This window comes from Elgaria multicarinata, chromosome 3, assembly GCF_023053635.1.
Source record: "Elgaria multicarinata webbii isolate HBS135686 ecotype San Diego chromosome 3, rElgMul1.1.pri, whole genome shotgun sequence".
Taxonomy (NCBI): Eukaryota; Metazoa; Chordata; class Lepidosauria; order Squamata; family Anguidae; genus Elgaria; species Elgaria multicarinata.
The window spans coordinates 149469321-149486714 of record NC_086173.1 but is presented as its reverse complement, the minus strand read 5'-3'; the positions used below and the strand labels follow the sequence as shown (position 1 = coordinate 149486714).

General features: G+C 43.8%; 1 long non-coding RNA gene and 2 other non-coding genes across 3 annotated transcripts; 1 reads left to right on the top strand and 2 right to left on the bottom strand.

Moving 5' to 3' along the window:
- Nucleotides 1–7689: 7689 nt before the first annotated feature.
- On the top strand, nt 7690–12810 carry LOC134396906 (uncharacterized). The gene is made up of 3 exons (XR_010025302.1): nt 7690–7814; nt 10749–10865; nt 12709–12810. It is a non-coding gene; the product is annotated as an uncharacterized LOC134396906 (long non-coding RNA).
- A 3525-nt stretch (nt 12811–16335) lies between these two features.
- On the bottom strand, nt 16336–16408 carry TRNAA-AGC (transfer RNA alanine (anticodon AGC)). Its single transcript has one exon. It is a non-coding gene; the product is annotated as a tRNA-Ala (tRNA).
- Nucleotides 16409–16736: 328 nt separating this feature from the next.
- TRNAA-AGC (transfer RNA alanine (anticodon AGC)) lies at nt 16737–16809 on the bottom strand. The gene has a single exon. It is a non-coding gene; the product is annotated as a tRNA-Ala (tRNA).
- Nucleotides 16810–17394: the final 585 nt, after the last annotated feature.

Sequence of the window (17394 nt, the reverse complement as noted above, 5' to 3'; positions counted from 1 at the left end):
ACCTGCCTCATAACCCTTTTCCAATTTATCTCAAGGAAGGGAATAATCCAAGATGTTCTGCAGAAAGTGACTCAAAAACGCTTTGCATTTAGCCTAGCAAAAAAGAAGAGAGTTGAAGTTTGTATTGTGAGAGGTCTTTAGTGCAGAGTTCATTGGTCAAGACCTGTTACTAGTTTGTAGATGACGGAGGGCTACCTGATTAACCACACATATAGGAATTCCTCTTAAAACCAGATACCCTCTTAAAGCAAGCTTAATACTTCACTCTCGACATGGCTGATACAGAATTCTATTTCTTAAGGAACACTAAGACAAGATTTGTCTTTTAGAAGTATCAGCGTAATAATATTAATTACAACAACTTATGTAGGCATAAATTCAAACACATGAAACACCCAGCATCACTCTAAGCAAGACTTCTAAGAAGAGTCAATTGCTGGTTCTCAATGACAATGACAATCAATATCAAGTTTACCAGGCTTATTCTATAGGCAACATGTTTTGAGGAAACTGATCCCAGAAGACCGCTCCCACTGTTGCATTTTCTGTGTCTCATTTATATGCTTTTTGGATGCTATGAAACACATTCAGACTATTTTTACTACTATTTACATTGCTCAACAAAGAATTCTGAAGATATCATTTCTATCTTAAATCTTCCTATGCCTAAATAAGATTATTGAATTATTAAATTTCTTATCAGGATAAATGAGCATAACAACATACTTCTACAATCATTTTAGCTTTGTTTGACATGAAACAGGTGTATTTGTAATATAAAATGATTACCTTGATATCATTCTGTTGTGTGAACTTGTTTTCTTATTTCATATCTGTTGTTGTATTTAGGAACTGGAATAGGCTTAATGGTTATTTCTCTGTTGGCCCATCTGGGAGTTGTTATGTAGCTGATCATTTTATGGTACCCACTTTAACAATGAGAAGCAGAAGACATAAGTATACATTTAACATTGGCACCTCCTTATCGGGATTCTTTTATTATCAGTAAAGGGAGCTAAACGAGCAATCTCTGCTGGCAGGGAATGCTGCTGGCTCCAACTTCAATGGGGTGGAGATTAGGGGTGTGCACGGACCCCCCCTGCTCCGCTTCACTTGCAGATCTGCCATTTTCGGAGCGGGCCGCTTCGCCCCGCCCCCGCTCTGCCCACTTCCGCTCCGCTTCGCTCGGAGCTCCGGATCCAGATCGGAGCTCCGTTTTTTCCCCCATAGGGTTGCATTGAAAGCTAAAAAATTATACAACTTTTTTTCTGTTCAAGTTAGAAACCTCAAACTCAGCACCATGAAAGCTTATCCATGTGTCCACAGGCACGCCAAGTTTCAAGCAAATCCCATCATCCCCTGATTTTTGGCGAATTTTTGAAAATCGGGCACCCCATTCAGACCCCTTGGGATAGCTCCGTCAATTTGCACGTTAGAAACCTCAAACTCGGCACCAGGACAGCTTATCCATGTGTCCACATGGACGCCCAGACTCAAGGCAGTCCCATAATCCCCTGATTTTTGGCGCGGCTCTAACCTCTAACGCACCACCCATAACCCTAATTCACTCCCCTTTCGATAGCTCCGTCAATTTGCACGTTAGAAACCTCAAACTCGGCACCATGATAGCTTATTCATGTGTCCATGTATAAGAATATAATAATATGTTTAAGAATATTACTAAATGTAGGGAAATGGGACAAGAAGTGTGTGTATGCTTTCCCCAAAATGCTCAATCTGTGGCTGTTGCACTACACAAAAGCAGTGCACACAATCAGGCTTTAAGAGAGGGGAGGGGGGAAACCAACCAACCAACCAAACACACACTCCAAAATTTAAAAATAAAGTTTATATTAAATCAAAGTAAGGGAAAAACACAGAGCAAACTAAGCAAAAAGTCAGAAAGAAGCAAACAAACACACGCGCCAAGCTAAAATCCTAATCTATCTCCAAAGTACACAGCAGCAGCTAGCTAAGTAGACCCTCTCCCAACGAACGCTAAACCCACAAGACGCTGAGAGCTCAAAGATCTCAGGATGACTCTGCCTTAGTCCCCCCCCCTCGAACGCTGGGATTGGAGGATGCTTCATGAGGAGATCAATTCTCATCAGGATTGGGAGTTGAATGTGCCTGTCATCGCTTCAAAAAAAAACAAAAAAAACCCAAACCGTTTGTTGACCCGATTTTTAAAAAATTCTAGCACGCGACCCACACGACGTAGAGAGGTGAGAGTAGTCTCAAAATGACCCCCATCCACGACTCTCTGTGCACAAGAATTTTCAGAATGATAGCTTAAAAAACAACCCAGTTATCCCCGATTATTTCCCGCAATGCAATCCTATGGGCGAAAAGCCGAAAGCCGCCGTTTGAGCCGCGCTGTCCCTGTTTGTTGACCCGATTTTTAAAAAAATATAGCACGTGACCCGCACGACGCAGAGAGGTGAGAGTAGTCTCAAAATGACCCCCATCCACGACTCTCTGTGCACAAGAATTTCCAGAACGATAGCTTCAAAAACAACCCAGGTATCTGCGATTATTTCCCGCAATGCAATCCTATGGCGAAATGTTTTCAAGATGGCGATCGGATGAAATAGGAGCTCCGAAAAATGGCCGCTTCTCTTCGCCTTGCTTCTAGGGGTCTGCGGTCCGCTTCTACTCCGCCTCTGGGTAAGGCGGAGCAGGCCAATCCACTACTGCTTCTCCGCTCCTAATCGGAGCGGAGCACATGCCTAGTGGAGATTCCATTCTGGACTTGCACCCAGAAGTCTAAAGGAGATATTAAAGGTGTTGGACCCATTTTGGGGATAGGGGTCAGCACCATGAATAGCTCCTTTAGACTTCTGACTGGTTGCAACTGAAAACCAGGATGGAATCTCCACCCTACCAAAATTATAGCCACTGGCTTCCCTGTCTGTTGGCCTGGCATTGAGGCTTCCAGCAAACCTGAGAGATGAGAGACACCTTTATTACTCGCAGGTTAGGAGGCCAAGCTGTGTTGCATTAGCCATTGGAAACTCTCTCTCTCTCTCTTGGAAGCCGATTGGAGAATTCTCTTGGAGGTATTTGAGTACAGAATTTCTTAATCAGACAGCAAGGGCGAGATGATGCAAATATGAAAAATATGGGGAATGTGGGCATTAATCTCACAACCTCTTGCTTGCAAAGCAAACACACCACCACTTAATTCCTGCCTGCCTAGCAGCATGGCCCCACAATATCATCAGAAGGAGGCAGTCCCAAGATGCCATGCAGAAAGTGAGCTGAGAAAACATTGTTGAATTCATGACAAAAGGAAGAGAACGGGAATCTGTCTGGAGAATGCTGGCATCGATCCCGCTATCTCTCACATGCTAAGCAACTGCTCTACCGTTTGCGCTAATTCCCCATTGTAGGGAATTAGGCAAGAAAGACCACACCTTTAGGGGGGGATATTCACCATCTCCCCATTTCATCTGGTCTCTGGTCTACCAGAGACCAGATGAAGTGAAGGAATTTCTTTGTTCCCTACACTGGCCTGTCAAGGATCTAGCACCTCCTCCCTTTTTGGCTGGCTCAAAACAACTAATCCCAGCCAAGGAGGAGAAAAAAACCAAGAAAAGCTGGGGGTGGGCGTTAATCCACTTGCCCATTGCATGCAAATTTGAGCAAATTTCCTGCCTACCCCACAGCCTTGTCCTGTGAGATCCAGAGAAGAGTTCAGAGCCCACATCAAAAGTGACATGATGAGGCTATGCTGTAGATATGCCAAAAAGTGAGAGAGGAGTACTTAGCTGGAGAATGCAGGCATCAATCCTGCTACCTCTCGCATGCAAAGCGAGCACTCTACCACTTGAGCTAATTCCCCATCTTCCTGGTAGCATTGAACTACAATATTCTGAGAAGAAGGCAGGCCCAAGATGCCATAGAATCATAGAATAGCAGAGTTGGAAGGGGCCTACAAGGCCATCGATCATTGTTGCTGAAAGAAAATAGAAGTTTAACTGGAGAATGCAGGCATCGATCCAGCTACCTCTCGCATGCAAAGCGAGCGCTCTACCACTTGAGCTAATTCCCCACCTGCTTTTCAGCACTACACCACAATTTTCTCAGAAGGAGGCAAACCCAAGATGTCATGCAGAAAATAACCTGAGCAGGGTGACCATAGGAAAAGGAGGACAGGGCTCCTGTATCTTTAACAGTTGTATTGAAAAGGCAATTTCAGCAGCTGTCATTTGTATATATGAAGAACCTGGTGAAATTTCCTCTTCATCCCACCAGTTAAAGGTGCAGGAGCTATACTAGAGTGACCAGATTTAAAAGAGGGCAGGGCACCTGCAGCTTTAACTGGTGTGATGAAGAGGGAATTTCACCAGGTTCCCCATGTATACCAATGACACCTGCTGAAATTGCCTTTTCAATACAACTGTTAAAGATACAGGAGCCCTGTCCTCCTTTTCATATGGTCACCCTAAATCTGAGAAAATGTTATTATTCAACTTATAGCAAAAGGAAGAAAATATAGGTTTAGCTGGAGAATGCAGGCATCGATCCTGCTACCTCTCGCATGCTAAGCGAGCACTCTACCATTTGAGCTAATTCCCCATCTTCCTGGTAGCATTGCACCACAATATTCTGAGAAGGCGCTAATTCCCCAGTATTCCAACCTTCAGCAACACTGCTGACAAGGGCTATGAATACAGAAGCTTTGTGAAAGGGCTTTGCAAGGCCTGGTCAACCTGTTCCCTACTCAGCTCAAGTCTCTTAACCTAGTGGGATGTTTCTCACTTTAGGTGTGTGTGGTTCCATACCAAACAAACCCATGCAACTGTGGGAAGATGCCTACACCATTTGATCAACAGCATCATCATTAACAACAATATTTCTTTATCTTTTCCTTTGGAATTAGCAGGACACTGAAGATCATCGAAACTGTCTTCTTGGCAAAATATGCATTCAGTCCAATCCATTTCAGTTCTGTCGGGTTGCATGCCTGGTGTGGATGTATCTTGTAAAAGTAACCTTTTTTTAAAAAACGTATGCTTTTCCCAGTGAAAATGTGCACTTTTCCCATTCAAATGTAATGGGAGGGGGTGCAATCAAACGTTGCAAACGAGGTGCCCCAAGCGTCAAGATGGTGTTCAGAGAGTCTCAACGATTGCAAATCTCACTTGTTCTCCCATCCCAATTCCAATCATTAACGCCAGCTGTTTGTTCAAAACACTTACCAGAATAAGATGGAATACGCCTACCTGCTTAGAATAGGATTGTTGATTCTTTAAAGATTTCTGTGCATAACGTCAAGTCTGCATATATTGTTCAAGTCAGAACAGAACAGACTCCATCAAAATGCCCGTCAATGCTATTCTTCTGAGGAAAACCCAAGTCTCATCAGTTTACCTTTTCCAAGTAAGAGTGGGAGAGCAGGCTGGGATAGTGGATTTATTCTCAGTACAGAAGTGTTTGGGGTTTTGGCTGCATTTCAGGAATGTGTCACACTTTGCAGCACAATATTATACATGTTTACCCGGAAGTAAATCCTACTGTGTTCAAATATGCTTACTCACAGGTAAGTGTAGATAGGATTGCTGTTTTGTTTTAGGGGAGGTATCTGATGTTTGTTTTGTTTTTTAAACCACTTAGAATGGCTGTATTTATTGATTTATAAAGAAATACTTTGACTGTAGGTAAGATATTATTTGATTATTTCTATATATGTTGGGTGACCATATGGAAAGGAGGACAGGGCTCCTGCATCTTTAACAGTTGCATAGAAAAGGGAATTTCAGCAGGTGTCATTTGTATGCATGCAGTACCTGGTGAAATGCCCTCTTTATCACAACAGTTAAAGTTGCAGGAGCCCTGCCCTCTTGACCAGATGCTCTTCCAGAACACTTGAGAACTACAAACTCAATCACAGCTTTTAAAACTCAGCTAAAAACTTTTCTGTTCCCTATAGCTTTTAAATATTGAGTTTGTTCTGACTCTATACTGTTTAGCTTCACCCTACCCAGTGCCTGTTTACACTTCCCTGTGCCTGTTTGCATTCTCTTTCCCTCCTTATTGTTTACTACAACTTTATTAGATTGTAAGCCTATGCGGCAGGGTCTTGCTATTTACTGTGTAATCTGTACAGCACCATGTACATTGATGGTGCTATATAAATAAATAAATAATAATAATAATAATAATAATAATAATAATAATAATACAGATACAAAAGTCCTCCTTTCCATATGGTCACCCTCTATGGAGATGGATTAATATAAAGAGAAGGGGATACAGACAGATAGAGAGATGAGATGAGATAGAGATAAAGATAAAGATATGACATATAAAGGTAGAGATAAAGAGATAAAAGCAGGATCTACACTACTGCTTTATAGCAGTATTAAAGTGTGCTGACAACTGTTGGGGCCCATGTCACATTCCATACACTGTTTTCAAACTGCTTTCATAATGTTATATTCTGCTTGGTGTACAGCTGGCCAAAGATAGATTTTGAGATAGAAATAGAGATACTGGTCTGGTTCTGACAACACAATAAACCATGCTGCTTAAGCAGCAAGGTTTAGCGTGTTGTCTGAACGAGGCCAGAGAGAATGGTTTGCAGGAGAAAGAGGGAGACAGAAAGGTGAAGAAGACCTGAGGCCCTGCTCCTACTGGATTCTCTCTCTCATTCTCTCTCTCTCTCTCTCTCACACACACACACACACACACACACATTTGCAGCAGAATCAAATGAATTTGGATTTTTATGAATCGAAGGCGTGGATTCTGCAATGGGCCATTTTCCCCCAGTCAGGTGGAGTCTGCAGACTTGTGGGCCATTTTCTAACTTTCCCAAATGCTGTGCAAATTTAGTACTAGAAAAGTATACAAAAGTTTTTAAATGTGGATTTTAAAAACATCAGCCAAAATTTGCATTTCCCACATAGGCCAAAATGTGAAAATGCACATTTTGGACAGATTTGCCTATTTGGAAGGATATGCACATTTTTGCAAATTTGCAAAAAAAAATCGGAAAATAACAATTCGCACAAATTCGGAAACGAACAAAAATCTGATTCTGTTGATGAACAGACGATGGAATGAAAGGTGTCTGACAATCAGTAAAACACAAACAGAATAGGTTTTACACAATCCATACATTCCAAGTGATGGCAGAATAAAATTTTCATCTGGAAGCATCTTTGGTGTCTACAAATTCTACCTGTGTAACATGTTATTCTGCGATACAAGCATCTCATTACTGGGAAGGATTTTTAGCCTGGGATTCCCCCCCAACCCCTTTACTTCTGTGGGTAATTCTGAATGGGACTAAAAATAAAATGACTGGTATAACAACGATGTATACATGGGAAGGGAACATTCAGAAATATATGTGCTGTTCCAATCACTTTGTGATGGCAGGATTCCCAACTTCCATGCTATTATGCAATATTAGAATCGTATTACTAGAAAGGAGCATTAGGCTGTAATTGGTTTTTCATTCTGTTGATAAGAAAAGCAGCAATTATCATAACCATCACCCTGTTCCCAGAAGATTACCACATCCTGGCATACTACTGTAACTTAGAAGCAACACATTCGCACATGTCTTTCCACAAGAAGGTATTTCCACACTTACATCCTTCATCCCCATTGGCTATTCCTGAGATCTTAGTAAGAATATCATTGGAAGCACACATTTGTCTAGAGGTACCGGAACAATTCCAAAGGTCTGAGGTTTTCTGCAATCCCTTTCAGACTCACTGTCCTCAATGACCACAAAAATCGACAAAGAATGAGTAAGATCCTTCTCTTCGGCTTTTCTGCTCTGCTTTTCTCCACCATTGGTAAGAGTGTAGGAGGTCAACAGATATACAGGGTAGAGCAGCTTGTAGCACTGTGCCATATGTAGGCTGACCATGTGAAAAGAAGGACAGGGCTCCTGTATCTTTAACAATTGTATTGAAAAGGAAATTTCAGCAGGTGTCATTTGTATATATGGGGAACCTGGTGAAATTTCCTCTTCTTCACAAAAGTAAAAGCTGCAGGTTCCCTGCCCTCTTTTAAATCTGGTCACTCTAGTATAGCTCCTGCAGCTTTAACTGTTGTGATGAAGAGGAAATTTCATCAGGTTCCCCATATATACAAATGACACCTGCTGAAATTTCCTTTTCAATACAACTGTTAAAGATACAGGAGCCCTGTCCTCCTTTTCATATGGTCACCCTGCTCAGGTTATTTTCTGCATGACATCTTGCCTTTGCCTCCTTCTGAGAAAATTGTGGTGTAGTGCTGGAAAGCAGGTGGGGAATTAGCTCAAGTGGAAGAGCGCTCGCTTTGCATGCGAGAGGTAGCTGGATCGATGCCTGCATTCTCCACTTAAACTTCTATTTTCTTTCAGCAACAATGTTTTCTCAGGTCACTGTCCGCCTGGCATCTTGGACCTGCCTACTTCTCAGAATATTGTAGTTCAATGCTATGAGGAAGATGGGGAATTAGCTCAAGTGGTAGAGTGCTCGCTTTGCATGCGAGAGGTAGCTGGATTGATGCCTGCATTCTCCAGCAAAGTACTCCTCTCTCACTTTTTGGCATATCTACAGCATTGCCTCATCATGTCACTTTTGATGTGAGCTCTGCACCCTTCTCTGGATCTCGCAGAACAAGGCCTAAGATAGAAATAAATAAGTTTAATAGAGGACATGATTCCACTTCTCTCTTTTTTTTTAATCCCTCTTTAAAAAAACAGTATTCTGTGTCCTAGATGTGGAATACTAAGAAGTAAATAAACTTTAAATGGTGATTCGTAACGCGCCAATCAATATTATTTTAAAAGAAATAATGAAAGGAAAGGTTTGATTTTCCTTTGCCTCTTAGCAAGGGCACCTCAAGTCTGTGATCTCCTATTCCGTGTCCTGTAATTAGTTCATCTCATCAGCGCTTAACTATGACTCTGCCTGCAAACCGAACAACGTAGGTGTGCATGCCCAGTAATGCTCAACACTTATTTCAGGCCACAGCTAGACCTAAGGTTTATCCTAGGATCATCCAGGGTTCGCCCCTGCCTGAGCACTGGATCCCGTGTGTGTCACCTAGATGAACAGCTTTGACCCCTGGATGATCCAGGGATAAACCTTAGGTCTAGCTATGGCCCCAATAGTACTACTAGGGTGACCATATGCAAAGGAGGACAGGGCTCCTGTATCTTTAACCGTTACATAGAAAAGGGACTTTCAGCAGGTGTCATTTGTATGCATGCAGCACCTGGTGAAATTCCCTCTTCATCACAACAGTTAAAGTTGCAGGAGCCCTGCCTTCTTTTGTATCTGGTCACTCTAGTATAGCTCCTAACTTTAGCAATAGTATAGCTGGGGCATGCTGGGAATTTTAGGACTTTTTTGTCTAAACATGCATGGTACTGCACCCTTAACCACTGTGTTACCAACCTACCTCCTCGATCACCCCCTGAAACAACTGCCAGATTTAAAGGTAAGACGGGGACTCACTCTTTTTCATAGAGCTATGGTTGCAAACTACGGATATGGGCCTTGACAGCTACCATAGTTTGTGGCCATAGGTCTATGAAAAAGAGAGAGACCGCATCTTACCTTTAAATCTAAGGGAAGAGGGTGCATGACAAAGGTAAGCCCTGGTGGCACCACCAGCAGTACCAGGTATGGGGGGCAGGGAGGAGGGAAACAAGGAGGGAGTCCAATGGACTCCCAGTCAGCCTTGAGGCCAGTTTACCTGGCTGCCCACCATGCCTAGGAACCCCCAAAGGCTGAGCCACTTCAGGAAGGGGGGCGAACCTTGCTTCAACTTTGATACCAAAGCAAGGCAGCAAAGCCAAGAAGCACCCCGAGTTGAATTGGGGCTGTTTTGGAGGCTCCGAAATGGTCTCCGGGATGAATTGGGTGGGGAGGGTTGTGTGCAGCCCGAATAATAAATTTCATTTCATTTCATTTACAATATTTATATTCCGCTCCCCGTTCAGAATTTCAGAGCAGTGAACAAATACAACAAAAGAATAAAAACTGAATAAAAACACATTAAAAATACATTTTGAAAAGAAAAAAAATGCAAATAAAACTGTGGCTGGTCAATAAGGGAAGGTTTCCTGGAACGACGGTGTTTTATTTATTTATTTATTTATTGCATTTCTATACCGCCCAATAGCCAAAGCTCTCTTGGCGGTTCAGGAGGTGCCTGAAGGAATGCAAAGTTGGTGACTGCCTGACCTCCAGAGGCTAGGAGTTCCAGGCGAAATGAAACAGGCATGGTCTATTGTACTTGGGGGACAATGAGCTTTGGAGGAAAGATAAGGCAGAGGCTGGTCCACATGATCAGTAGCCAACAGCGTGCATGCCATCCACCATTGTGTATATAATTCAAGCCATGGTGGGCAGCCATGCAAACCTGTTCTTAACAAGCCATCCAGAATCCATAGGCTCTTCTGTGGAGCTCTTGGGAGACTTCCCAGTTAGAAATCTGGTTGTTGGGGCAGAAATATTACCCACCCCTGGTGGGTGTGTGTGTGTGTGTGTGTGTGTGTGTTAGCAAAAGGCAGTATCAAAATGTTGAAATAAAATTTTAAAATGCTTCCAGACAAAATGGAAATAATCAAATGATTAAAAATTCAAACTGCAAAATGTCATAGGAAAAAATGCAAATTTGATTGTGAAATCTCACACTTGAAGTTCTTAAAAAAAAAAAAAAGGAAGTGGCATGTTTATCGCAGTGTGCACATTCTATCCATTCTGCTTTTCTCTCTCTCTCTCCCCTAGCCCAAGGGATTCTGTGCGATTTTTGTGTAGCAATAGAATCTTCACGCTGTCTCCATCTGGGACTCACATGTACAGCAACATCTGGGAGCTGTTTCACCAGAGCAGTCTATGATGCAGGTAAGTGCCAGGCAGGCACACACAAAGTAAGGTTTCAGTGGCCTTGATCCATAATCCAGACTGACTGAGAGATTCGTGGTAGTCTTCCCTTGCTGCTGTTGTCTCCTTCCAGATCGGCATTTCATTAGGGTGACCATATGGAAAGGAGGGCAGGGATCCTGTATCTTTAACAGTTGTAAAGTAAAGGGAATTCCAGCAGGTGTCACTGTAGGCAAGCAGCACCTGGTGAAATTCCCTCTTTCTCACAACAGTTAAAGCTGCAGGAGTCCTGTCCTCCTTTGTCTCTGGTCAAGAGGGCAAGGCTCCTGCAGCTTTTACCTGTTGTGCTGAAGAGGGAATTTCACCAGGTGCTGCATGCATACAAATGACACCTGCTGAAATTCCTTTTTCAATACAACAAAGATAAAGGAGCTGTCCTCCTTTCCATACAGTCATACAGCAATTCTGGATCTCAAACTGCAGTGTTACAAAGATACATAGTGCAAACTACAATTAACGAAGTAATCCTACTGGATGGGAACGGAAGTTCCCAAGAGGATGAACTGCCTCACCCAAAGCCCTACACTGAGGGAGGAGCAGCGTTTTTAATGCAAAGGAATTAACCTACCTCAGCTCCAGGGCTGGAACACATCTGCGGATAGTGCGATAGTTGATCTTGTCGGCCTCCTGTTCCCCCTTTCTGACGTTAGATCAGAAATGGCATTGGAGGTTTCTGAGCCACTGGGAGGGGGTTTCCAAGGTTTAGGGTGACCTATGAAAAGGAGAACAGGGCTCCCGTATCTTTAACAGTTGTATAGAAAAGGGAATTTCAGCAGGTGTCATTTGTATGCATGCAGCACCTGATAAAATTCCCTCTTCATCACAACAGTTAAAGCTGCAGGAGCTATACTAGAGTGACCAGATTTAAAAGAGGTCAGGGCGCATGCAGCTTTAACTGTTGTGATGAAGAGGGAATTTCACCAGGTTCTCCATATATACAAATGACATCTGCTGAAATCCCCTTTGCTATGCAACTTTTAAAGATACAGGAGCCCTGTCCTCCTTTTCATATGGTCATACTACCAAGGTTGGACCTCCAGAAGTTAGCAGGCATAATAACTAGCATTTATTAAGTGACCCCGGCTGTGCACTGTTTGAAAACACAACAAGCACCTTGTTCTTTCAGACAGAGATCCACTTTGGTGCTCCCTCACAGCAGTGTAGTCCAAGGGTTCCCTCTACCCAACGGAGCAGAGACAGTGTGGCTGCCATCCTAAGTCTGCTGGCTTGGGACCACGTCCCATGGAACTCAGGCTTTTGGTTAAACATCCACGAGGCTTGGGAGCCACTCTGGCCTCTGAGTTTGGCTACCCAAGTCCTTGATGTGAATCTCTAGGTCCTATAGGGTGACCATATGAAAAGGAGGACAGAGCTCTTGTATCTTTAACAGTTGTATTGAAAATGGAATTTCAGCAAGTGTCATTTGTATATATGGAGAACCTGGTGAATTTCCCTCTTCATCACAACAGTTAAAGCTGCAGGTGCCCTGCCCTCTTTTAAATCTGGTCACAGTATAGCTGCAGTATAGCTCCTGCGGCTTTAACTGTTGTGATGAAGAGGAAATTTCACCAGGTGTGACATGCCTACAAATGACACCTGCTGAAATTCTCTTTTCTATGCAACTGTTAAAGATACAGGAGCCCTGTCCTCCTCTTCATATGGTCACCCTACTCTAGGTGCTTACACAGCTCTTGCTTCATCTACTGTCCCAAAGCCTCTCTGCATTTCTGCGAGATCACTCTCTCTTCCAGGGAAAAAGAAGAAGGAAGAGCATCCAATACTCACACTGCTGTCCTTCCCTTAGCAAATGGACACTTCATTCGACTGGACTATGGATGTGTCAACCATCTGAGCAGTTCACAAGAATGTAACGCCACTAGAAAGACCGCAGGGGAGGTACACGTTACAATATTTATTTATTTATTTATTTATTTATTTATTTATTTATTACATTTTCATACCGCCCAATAGCCGAAGCTCTCTGGGCGGTTCACAAAAATTAAAACCATCATAAAACAACCAACAAGTTAAAAACACAAATACAAAATACAATATAAAAAGCAGAACTGACAGATGTAATGGGAAACTTGCACCTTTCCCTCCTGCTGCGTGTATCAGACCACCCTTCAGCATGTGAATGAGCAGAAGATCCTCAAGAAGTCTGCACTTTACTCTCTTCTATGACTCTCTACTTCATTCATCTTGTCAGAAGACCTGGAGGGTTGCGCAACTATCCTCTCTGACCATACCTTATTTTCAAATGTCTTCTTCAGGCAACTTAATCCATTGAGAAAGGTCAAAAAAGAATAAACGTGCATCCCAGTACACGCAGTGTCATTTCTCTTCTTTACTTGCATAAATAAGTAAGCAAATATCTATAGGTAGATTACTTAGTGGTGTGGAAACTAGAGCTGTGCATTGCCTTGGGCCAAGGTAGGCCAATTCGGTCCGCCTCTGCCCAAATACGAGGTAGTATCGGGTGAGCCTAAGGCACTCTGAGGAGAAACTGGTTGAGTCCAAAGTGCCTCAGGGTGCCTCGGTCCAATTCGGGATGCTGGTGGGCTGTTCCCCCCACCCACCTGCCTATGCAGGAAAGCTGGCACAAGGCCAACCATGACTCCATTGGACTCCCCTCACTCATTCCCTACCCCTCCCTTCCCCTGCTCACCCCCGCAAACCTGGATCTGCTAACAGTGCCACCTGCAGGACTTACCTTTGCCATCTGTCCTCCTCCATTAGAACCAAGATTTCAAAAATAAGATGATTCTAAATCTATGGCTGCAAACTACAACCGCTGTAAACGGCCATTTCCATACTTTACAGCCATAAATCTATGAAAATTACAGAACCCGCATCTTACTTTCAAATCTAATGGAGGAGGACAGATGGCAAAAGTATGTCCTGCAGGCAGTGCGGGCGGTGGCTCCTGGTTTGGGAGGAGGAGGGAGGGTGAGTCCAATGGAGTCTTGGTTGGCCTTGTGCCTGACTTTCCTGGTCACCAGCCATGTAGCCATGTGGTGGGCACCTACAAACCCACAAGGCCTCATGGGAGGGGAGGGGGCAAACCTCACTTTGCATTTTGTTCCATAAAGAGGCGGTCCAGCTTCAAAGCACCCCGAGTGGAATCAGGTGGATGTGATAAATCCCAGAAGAAGTTATAAATAAGTTACCAGACCTCATTGTGGAGAATACCTTCCTTCCTGTCCTTTCCCTAAATTAAATAAATGGCTTGCACATCTCCCTTGTCGCCACCAGATGTCAGATGAAGTAGTTCCACCTTTAAAGGCAGACTAGAATTTTTTTTTAGATAGATTGTGATATATGGATGGATGGATGGGGAATTCCTTGCTAAATGCCACTAGTTATTTAGCCTTCCCTGTCTCTTAGGTAGGACTACTACTACACTCCTCCATTGCTTTGTAACTGAAATCTCCTCTCCTCTCTCCTCCCTTTACCTCTGCCAAATTACCCTGGCCAGAGGATCCAGCTTTTGGGCTGTCAAAATTATCCAACAAGGATTAAGGTTTCTTTCTTAGCATTTTCTCTGATGTGTATGGTAGGGTGACCATAAGAAAAGGAGGACAGGGCTCCTGTATCTTTAACAGTTGCACAGAAAAGAGAATTTCAGCAGGTGTCATTTGTATATATGGAGAACCTGGTGAAACTCCCTCTTCATCAGCACAGTTAAAGCTGCAGGAGCTATACTAGAGTGACCAGATTTAAAAGAGGGCAGGGCACCTGCAGCTTTAACTATTGTGATAAAGAGGAGATTTCACCAGGTTCCCCATATATACAAATGACACCTGCTGAAATTCCCTTTCATACAACTGTTAAAGATACAGGAGCCCTGTCCTCCTTTTCATATGGTCACCCTAGTGTATTTTTTATTTATATTTATTTATTTATTACACTTATATACCGCTCCCATAGCCAGGGCTCTCTGGGCGGATTGTTTGTTTGGTTTTCTTTCCTGGTTGGCTAAAGTCCACAAGCCTGTCAGACAATATTAAAGGTGCTTGGCCTCGAAAGCCTAAATGTTCAAGAGAACCAGTGTGGTGTTAGAGTGGTTAGAGTGTTGCCGGGATTCAGGAGACCCAAGTTCTAATCCCCATTTGGCCATGAAGCTCACTGGGTGACTTTGGGCCAGTCACTTGGGTTCCTTTGAGGAAAGGCAGATATAAATGTAACAAAGAAAGGAAGGAAAAAATCCCTGGGTGGACACCCTAACTTCTTAACCACACAGCTTCATGGAAAAGCCCTGCCGTGGCTACAAATCTCTAGCTGCATCATATTATTTCTTTATTATTTATTTATTTAGAATATTTATATACCGCTCCCCATTGAAAAATTTCGGAGCAGTGTACAAGGTAAAATGAAAATAAAAACAGAATAAAACAGTTAAAACAAAATTTTAAAAGAAGCAAAAATCAGAAATCCAAGGCTGCATGTTAAAGAAAGGCTTCTTGGAATAAAGATGTTAACAGGAGGCGCCGAAAGGAGTACAAGGTCGGCGCCTGCCTGACCTCCAGAGGCAGGGAATTCCACAGGAGGGGGGGCCACCATGCTGAAGGCTCTTCCCCTGGTGGATTCCAATCGGAGGATGGATCTAGGTGGAACCGCCAGGAGCAGGCCCTCGGATGACCTCAGTGACCGGGCAGGCTGGTAAGGGAGAAGGCGCTCTCTCAGGTATCCTGGTCCCAAGTTGTATAACCAATATAATCATATAACCAATGCAGTGCATATTCATAGCCACTGTGGGGCTTTGAACACATTTAGACAGCCCACAGGGCAATTAAGGGCAATTAAGTTCAACCCCTAAACTGGCTCTCTGAAGTTCAACCCCTAAACTGGCGATCTGCTTTGTTCCCTTTTGTCTGGCTCAAACACTAGCAAAGGAGCAACAAACAAACAAACCCCAAAACCCCCATGGAGAAATGGGGAGGGGGCAGGTTTCAATCCACAAATCAAAGGCCACAGACCTGAGATGCCACATAGAAAGTGACATGATGAGGCTTTGCTGTATGTATGCAAAAGGGCAGCGTTTGCTGGAGAATGCAGGCATCAATCCTACTACAGGCATCGATCCCGCTACCTCTCGCTTGCAAAGCGAGCACTCCACCACTTGAGCTAATTCCCCATCTTCCTGGTAGCACTGAACTACAATATTCTGAGAAGAAGGCAGGCCCAAGATGCCATGCGGACAGTGACCTGAGAAAACATTGTTGTTGAAAGAAAATAGAAGTTTAACTGGAGAATGCGGGCATCGATCCAGCTACCTCTCGCATGCAAAGCGAGCGCTCTACCACTTGAGCTAATTCCCCACCTGCCTTTCAGCACTACCCCACAATTTTCTCAGATGCCATGCAGAAAGTGACCTGAGAAAAAGTTGTTGCTGAACTTATGGAAAAAAGAACAGAGCAGAAACCTTGGCTGGAGAATGCGGGCATCGATCCCGCTACCTCTCGCATGCTAAGCGAGCGCTCTACCATTTGAGCTAATTCCCCAGGTGCCTGGTAGCAGTGCCAACACAATATTCTGAGAAGAAGGCAGGATTAAGATGTCCTACAGAAAGTGACCCAAGGAGGCATTGTTGAACGCACAGCAAAAGGAAGCGAGTAGAATTGTCTCCGGAGAATGTGAGCATCAAACGTTGCCGGAGAATGTGCACGACATGCTAAATGAGAGCTCTACCCTTTGAGCTTATTCCCCACTTGTCTTGCACCACTTCCCCTATTTATCCCCAGACAGGGGAATATCCAAGTTGGTCTGCAGAAAGTTAACCAAACAGGCTTTGCAGTTAGCCCAAGAAAAAGAAGAGAAGAGAAGTTCGGCTGGAGAATGCAGGTATCGATCCTGCTACCTCTCGCATGCTAAGCAAGCGCTCTACCATTTGAGCTAATTCCCCAGGTGCCTGGTATCACTTCCCTGCGTAATCCCAAGAAAAAGATCTATGGGAAATCGCCAGTACATCTGGCTTTACTGGAGCAGTTTCACTCAGTACACAGTTACACAGTAATGCCGTTGAGCATTGACAGGGCGCATTAAAAGGAAAGCCTGTCACTCCGTGATAGAGCACACGCTTTACATACGAAAGTTTCCATGTTCAGTCCCCAGTTACGACAGGGAAAGTCTCCTGTCTGGAACCCCAGAGAGCCAGGCATGTTGAGGCAACATTGAGCTAGGTAGACCAAGGGTCTGACACACTATAGGGCTTTGTGCTATGTACAATTGTCCATAGCTATATATGATGGCTATGTCACAGGAACAGCCTTAGTATGCCACTGGATTCCAGTTGCCAGGGGAAAACAGCAAGAGAGAGCTCTCGCTCTCATGTCTTGCTTGTGGTCTTCTCGGGAGTATCTGATTGGCCACTGGGGGAGACAGAGTGCTGGACTAGAGAAGTGCTTGGTCTGATCCTACAGGACTCTTCTTATGTTTTTCTGATGTACCAGCTGAAATGACAATGTGCATACCAGCACATGGAATGCTA